General features: G+C 40.5%; 1 non-coding gene across 1 annotated transcript; it reads right to left on the bottom strand.

The window, feature by feature from the left end:
* Positions 1-329: 329 nt before the first annotated feature.
* LOC148564960 (small nucleolar RNA R71) lies at positions 330-438 on the bottom strand. Its single transcript, XR_015885561.1, has one exon. It is a non-coding gene; the product is annotated as a small nucleolar RNA R71 (small nucleolar RNA).
* Positions 439-7,868: the final 7,430 nt, after the last annotated feature.

Consider the following 7,868-nt stretch of genomic DNA (forward strand, 5'->3'; position numbering starts at 1 on the left):
TTTATGGCAGAAGCATCTCTGTACCTGCCATTGGAGCTAACAATTTTAAGCTTAAGCCTCAGTTAGTCTCTCTTCTGCAACGGAATTACAAGTTTCTTGGACTTCCACTAGAAGATCCACATCAATTCCTATCTGAATTCTTGCAAATCTATGACACTGTTAAGACTAATGGAGTGGATCCTGAGGTCTACAGACTTATGCTCTTTCCCTTTGCTGTTAGAGACAGAGCTAAAATATGGTTGGATTCTCAACCAAAAGAGAGCCTAGACTCCTGAGAAAAGCTGGTCAATGCTTTCTTGGCCAAATTCTTTCCTCCTCAAAAGATGAGCAAAATCAGAGTGAAAGTTCAAATCTTCAGACAAAAAGAAGGTGAATCCCTCTAAGAAGCTTGGGAAAGATACAAGCAACTTATCAAGAGGTGTCCTCCTGACATGCTTTCAGAATGGTCTATCCTAGAAATTTTCTATGATGGTCTGTCTGAGATGTCCAAAATATCATTGGACAGCTCTGCAGGTGGATCACTTCACTTGAAGAAAATTCCTACAGAAGTAAGAGAACTCATTGAGATGGTTGCAAATAACCAATTCATGTACACCTCTGAGAGAAATCCTGTGAACAATGGGATCTCTCAGAAGAAAGGAGTTCTTGAAATTGACACTCTGAATGCCATCTTGGCTCAGAACAAGATCTTGACACAGCAGGTTAATATGATCTCTCAGCATTTGACTGGAATGCAAGCTGCAGTTGGCAGCACTCAGGAAGCTTCCTCTGAAGTAGAAGCTTATGATCCTGATCTACCCACCATGGAGGAGGTAAATTACATGGGAAAACTCTATAGAAACACCTATAACCCTTTATGGAGGAATCATCCTAACCTCTCATGGAAGGACCAACAGAAACCTCAGCAAGGTGTCAATAACAATCAAGGTGGAAGAACCCAGAATAGGTTCAACAACAAGCCACAATTCCCATCTTCTCAGGGGAATAGAGAGACTCCTAAGCAGAGCCTTTCTGACTTAACCATTCTAGTCTCCAGCCTCTTAAGACCACTCATAGTTTCATAACTGAGACAAGATCTTCCATTAGAAATTTGAAGATACAAGTTGGTCAACTGAGCAAGAGAATCCCTAAGACTCCTCTTCACACTCTTCCTAGTAACACTGAAGTAAACCCAAGAGAAGAGTACAAGACCATCACCATAGAGGATGAAACAAAATCTGGAGAGAATAGGATGGCGTTGAATGCCAGTGAGGAAGACCTCACTGGGCGTTCAATGCCCAAATTGGCCAAGAGTCTGGCGCAAAATGCCAGTAAGGAAGACCTCACTAGGTGTCCAATGCCCAAACTGGCCAAGAGCCTAGCACTAAACATCAGGGAGGAATCCCTCACTGGGCATTCAATGCCCTCAATGGTAGAGAACCTAGCGTTGAATGCCAGGAAAGAGGTCCCTCCTGGGCGTTCAACGCCCAACTTGGAAAAAAACTGGCGTTAAACGCCAGTAATGGCACACCTCCAAATGTTCATTACCTACTGAAGTTATCCATATCCAAGAAGTAAAGGAAGCCAAGGCTCATATAGAGACGATAGAGGTTCCCTTGCATGCACTCCTCCAGTGCATAAGTGATGAACGGGCTTTTGAAGATAAAGAATTTTACAGATAAAGTCTCGTTGCTAGTATAGTTTCTAAACCAACAGAGAATCCTTTTGTACAAAACTTTTGGTTGTCACTAAAGCAAACCCAATAAAATTGATAACCGAAGCATTTAAACCTCGGGTCGTCTCTCAAGGAATTTCAGGAAAGTATGATTTATTATTGGTTATAGAAAAGTATCTTTTGGGTTTTTGAAATAGGGAACAAGGAAATAAATTGGCAAGAAAGTAAATTAATAATCATGAAAACCCTTGCAAGGTATGAGAACTGGACGTCCTATCCTAGTTATCCTTATCAATTGTGATAAGAATTGTTCGTTTCTCCCACTTTGTGAACCCTTACTAAATAAAGGAAAGTCAAGTGGACTAATCAATTTGATTCCTCAGGTCCTAGTCAACTCCTATGGAAAGACTAGCTTTAGAGGGATCCAAATCAATCAGCAAATTCTAATTTTCAATCAACAAGGAGTTTGATAACTCAAGTGTCTCTAATTACTCAACCAAAGACAAGAGGGGAAAAATCTAGCTTAAATTGAAAGCATCAATAACATAAATAGAAGAAACAATCATAAATCTGAAATACCTCAAAGTGTATTAAATAGAAAATCAAATATAACATGGAGTTCATAAACCAATTGTCAACATAAAGTATTCAACAAAGGGAAAGAAATAAACCAAAATTCTAGGATAGATAAAAGTAGAAAAGAACTAAATTAAAGGAACATTGAACCTGGAATTGGGAAGAAGAAATCCTAATTCCTAAAACCTAAGAGAGAGTAGAGAGTCTCTCTCTCCAGAAACTACATCTAAACCTAAAATTATGTGAATGAATGAATGAAAGGATACCCCCACTCAGTAGCCTCTAATATGTGTTTTCTGGGCCGAAAACTGGGTCAAAAATTGCCCAGAAATCGTTGGGGGTGAATTCTGTTACGTAGAGGTTGCTGGATTTTCTTCAGAACAATGCGTGCGCGTCAAGTACGCATGCGCATTGCCTATCTGTACGGCCACTATGGCAAATTATATATCATTTTGAAAGCCCGGATGTTAGCTTTCCAACGCAACTAGAACCGTCTCATTTGGACCTCTGTAGCTCATGTTATGGTCAGTTAAGTACGAAGATGTCAGGCTGGACAACTTAGCAATTCCTTCAACTTCTTGTATTCCTTCCACTTTTGCATGCTTCCTTTCCACCCTCTAAGCCATTCCTGCCCTATAAACCTGAAATCACTTAACACACATATCAAGGCATCGAATGGTAATAGGAGAGGATTAAAATTAGCAAATTTAAGGACAAAGAAGCATGTTTTCAATCATAGCACAGAATTTAGGAAGGAAAATGTAAAACTATGTAATTAGTATGAATAAGTGTGCAAAAAATTGATAAAAACCACTCAATTGAGCACAAGATAAACCATAAAATAGTGGTTTATCAATAAGTTCTGGTGAATACTCATCCTCTGATGAGGATGAAGACACTAAGGAAGAGCAAGTTGCTTAGTACCTAGGAGCTCTCATGAAGTTGAATGCCAAGATATTTGGTACAAAGCCTTTGGAGGAAGAACCTCCAGTGCTTTCTAAAGAACTCAATACTTTGGTTCAACAGAAGCTACCTTAGAACCTTCTAGATCCTGGACGCTTCCTAGTTCCTTGCACCATAGGCACCATGACCTTTGAGAAGGCTTTGTGTGACCTAGGGTGGTGCACGAATTGTGAATCACACTTTTCACAACTCGTACCACTAACCAGCAAGTGCACTGGGTCGTCCAAGTAATACCTTACGTGAGTAAGGGTCGAATCCCACGGAGATTGTTGGTTTGAAGCAATCTATGGTTATCTTGTAAATCTTAGTCAGGAAGTCAATTATGTTTATCAATTGAATTGTGAGTAACCAGTAGAGCATAAATTAAAAGTTACTTGTTGTGCAGTAATGGAGAATATGTTGGAGTTTTGGAGATGCTTTGTCTTCTGAATCTCTGCTTTCCTCTGTCTTCTTGTTCACGCACGCACGTCCCCCTATGGCAAGCTGTGTGTTGGTGGATCACCGTTGTCAATGGCTACCTTCCATCATTCCAGTGAAAACTACGCTCACGTGCTCTGTCACAGCACGGCTAATCACCGGTTGGTTCTCGATCCGGTTGGAATAGGATTTACTATCCTTTTGCGTCTGTCACTAATGCCCAGCCTTCAGGAGTTTGAAGCTCGTCACAGTCATTCAATCCTTGAATCCTACTCGGAATACCACAGACAAGGTTTAGACTTTCCGGATTCTCATGAATGCTGCCATCAGTTCTAGCTTATACCACGAATATTCTGATTAAGGAATCTAAGAGATACTCATTCAATCGTATATAGAACGGAGGTGGTTGTCAGGCACGCGTTCATGGTTTGAGGAAGGTGATGAATGTCACGGATCATCACCTCCATCACAGTTAAGCGCGAATGAACATCTTAGATAGGAACAAGCGTGTTTGAATGGAAAACAGAAATACTTGCATTAATTCATCGAGACACAGCAGAGCTCCTCACCCCCAACAATGGGGTTTAGAGACTCATGCCGTCAGAGAATACAAAGTCTAGATCTGAAATGTCATGAGATACAAAATAAGTCTCTAAAAGTTGTTTAAATACTAAACTAGTAGCCTAGGGTTACAAAATATGAGTGGACTATGATGGATGATGCAGAGATCCACTTCTGGGGCCCACTTGGTGTGCTGGGGCCCACTTGGTGTGTGCTGGGGCTGAGACTTTAAGCAATTCACGTGCGGAGGCCATTTGTGGAGTTGAATGCCAGTTTTTATGCCAGTTTGGGCGTTCAACTCCAGTTTTTGATCCTTTTCTGGCGCTGGACGCCAGAATTGGGCAGAGAACTGGCGTTGAACGCCAGTTTACGTCGTCTATCCTTATGCAAAGTATGGACTATTATATATTGCTGGAAAGCCCTGGATGTCTACTTTCCAACGCAATTGGAAGCATGCCATTTCGAGTTTTGTAGCTCCAGAAAATCCAATTTGAGTGCAGGGAGGTCAGAATCCAACAGCATTAGCAGTCCTTTTTCAGCCTGAATCAGATTTTTGCTCAGCTCCTTCAATTTCAGCCAGAAAAATACCTGAAATTACAGAAAAACACACAACTCATAGTAAAGTCCAGAAATATGAATTTTTCCTAAAAACTACTAGAAATAGACTAAAAACTAACTAAAACATACTCTAAACTATATGAAATTATCCCCAAAAAGCGTATAAAATATCCGCTCATCATAGGGTCAAGTATAAACCTCATCCACGCTGTGTAATGGAGAAGCTGGGAATCTTTGAGGTAAAAACTGTAAATATCTTACTAGAGATGGCAAACAAATCAATGAAGAAAGCATATGGCTTAGTAGAGGATGTCTTGGTGAAGGTTGAAAACCTTTACATCCCTGCAAACTTCATTATCTTAGATACTAGGGAAGATGAGGATGAATCCATTATCCTTAGAAGACCTTTCCTAGCCACTGCCAATGCTATTATTGATGTAGCAAAAGGAGAACTGATTCTACAACTAGGAGAGGATCACATCTTGTTCAGGATGCCTCACCCGAACTATCCCTCTAAAAAAAGAGAGATAACTGTGCAACACTTAGTGTTCCAACCATCTCTTTCAGTGCAGAGCTTTACTAAACCCCCAAACATCAATTCTAAGTTTGGTGTTGGGCAGTCATTAACAAGCACTGAAAACAAAGGTACTAGGAAGAAAGTACCAAAAGGCTGGAGGGACAAGAAAGTCCCACTGAAGGCCTCTCACCTGGCATGAGAGTTGTCTTCTCCAAGAAGCCAGTCATACCGCATACAGTGAGTCGTGTCTTGTCTCTAGAGCATGGGGAGCTCATTCATGAGAAGACAGAAAGAAAGTTCATTGTAAAGGGTGAAATTCTGAGCCCATATCAATCTCCGTAAGGAGCTAACCGTCAAGCTAGTGACGTTAAAGGAGCACTTGTTGGGAGGCAACCTAACCCTAATTAATTATTTTTATTTTTTTTAATTCCTTAATTTTGTTTTTCTTTAACTTATTTATTTAGGTTCATGATCATGTGCAGCAGTCAGAACAGAGACAAAAAGGTTCAGCAATGAAAACAAAACACTCTAGATGGAGTGTCTTGCTAGCATTGAACGCCAGCCAGGAAGCACTGGTTGGGTGTTCAACGCCCATAATGGCAGAATTGTTGGCGTTGAACGCTAGCTATGGGCATAGTGCTAGGCGTTCAACGTCCATGCAGAGGGCAGGAATCTGAATTCCCTAGCTTCTCAGGTCCAGTGGGTCCCATAGCATCTTCACCTACCCCACTTATTTTCACACTTCCCCATACACTCTTTCCTATAAACCCTAGCCCAATCACATCCATATCACTTTCCCAAAACCATCATAACTCCCAGCAACCTCCACCCACTTCAACATCAAATTTTCCTCCCATTTACCCCACCCATGACCGAACCCAACCCTAGCCCACTCCTATAAATACCCCTCTTACTAACCCTTCATACACACACCTCTCATACACATCAAAGCCCTTGGCCAAATTGCTCTCTCCCTCCATCTTCTTCTATTTTCTTCTTCTTCTTCTCCATTCTTCTTTTTTCTTTATTTTTGCTTGAAGACAAGCAAAGCTTTTAATTTTGGTGTTGGAAAAGCATTGCTTTTTGCTTTCCATTCCCACTTATAGAACCCAAGGTTGGAGAACCCTCTAGAAAGAGGAAAGGAAAGGTAGTAGCCGCCACCTCCAAATCTTGGAAGATGGAAAGATTCATCACCAAAGCCTACCAAGACAACTTCTATGAAGTAGTGGCAGAGAAAAAGGTGATCTCTGAGGTCCCTTTTAAGCTCAAGAAGAATGAGTATCCGGAAATCCAAAGAGAGGTCCAGAGAAGAGATTGGGAAGTGCTAACCAATCCCATCCAAAAGGATGGAATCTTAATGGTGCAAGAGTTCTATGCTAATGCATGGGTCACGAAAAACCATGACATTAGTGTGAACCTAAATCTCAAGAATTGGAGCACCATGGTCCGAAGAAGAATCTTAGATTTTAGCTCAGAAAGTGTGAGGTTGGCGTTCAACTTGCCCTTGATGCAAGGAGACCCACATCTTTACACTAGAAGAGTCAACTTTGATCAGAGACTGGATCAAGTGCTCTCAGAAATCTGTGTGGAAGGAGCACAGTGGAAAAGGGATTCCCAAGGCAAGCCCATTCAACTAAGAAGGCTTGACCTCAAGCCCATGGCTAGAGGATGGTTGGAATTCCTCCAATGCTCTATCATTCCTACTAGCAACTGGTCAGAAGTAACTATTGAAAGAGCCATTATGATCCACTTCATTATGATTGGAAGTGAGGTGGAAGTACATGAGGTGATCCCTCAAGAAATGTACAAGATAGCTGAGAAGCCTTCCACCAAAGCAAGGTTGACATTCCCACACCTCATCTGTCATCTATGCAATTCAGCTGGATTTATCATAGAGGGAGATATCTCCATTGAGGAGGACAATCCTATCACTAAGAAGAGGATGGAGCAAACTAGAGAGCATGCGCAAGAGCCTGTACAGCCGCCTCAACATGAGATCCCTGAGATACCTCAAGGGATGCATTTCCCTCCTCAAAGCTATTGGGACCAATTGCATAATTCTCTTGGAAAATTAAACAATAATATGGAGCAATTGAGGTTGAAGCATCAAAAGCATTCCACCATCCTCAATAAAATAAGGGAAGACCAAAGGGCTATGAGGAAAGAACAACAAATACAAAGGAGTGACATTGAAGAGATTAAGTACTACATTGGGTCCTCGAGGAGGAGTACTAGCCGCCACCATTAAAGGTGGCTTCGTTTCCTTAATCTCCTTTTTCTTATGTTATTTTTCTATTTTTTGTTATGTTGTATTATTTGTTCTCTTGTTCTTATTGCATGATCATTTCCATCTATGTCTTTAAGCTATAAAATGTTTCATATATCTCCTACCATTACTTAAAAAAAAAATTTATTTGAAAAGAATTTAGAGATACATGAATTTCAAGTTATATAATAAGAATAGTTCAATTATTTTGATGTGGTGGCATTGCTTTAGTTTTCTGAAGGTATGAATAAACAGTGCATATTTGAAATTGAAATTAAGAATGTTGGTTCTTGAAAGAATGATGAAAAAGGAAAAGTATTATTGGTAATCTAAAAAATCCAAAAATTGATTCTTGA

This window comes from Arachis ipaensis, chromosome B5, assembly GCF_059453495.1.
Source record: "Arachis ipaensis isolate K30076 ecotype BB chromosome B5, ASM5945349v1, whole genome shotgun sequence".
Classification (NCBI taxonomy): Eukaryota; Viridiplantae; Streptophyta; class Magnoliopsida; order Fabales; family Fabaceae; genus Arachis; species Arachis ipaensis.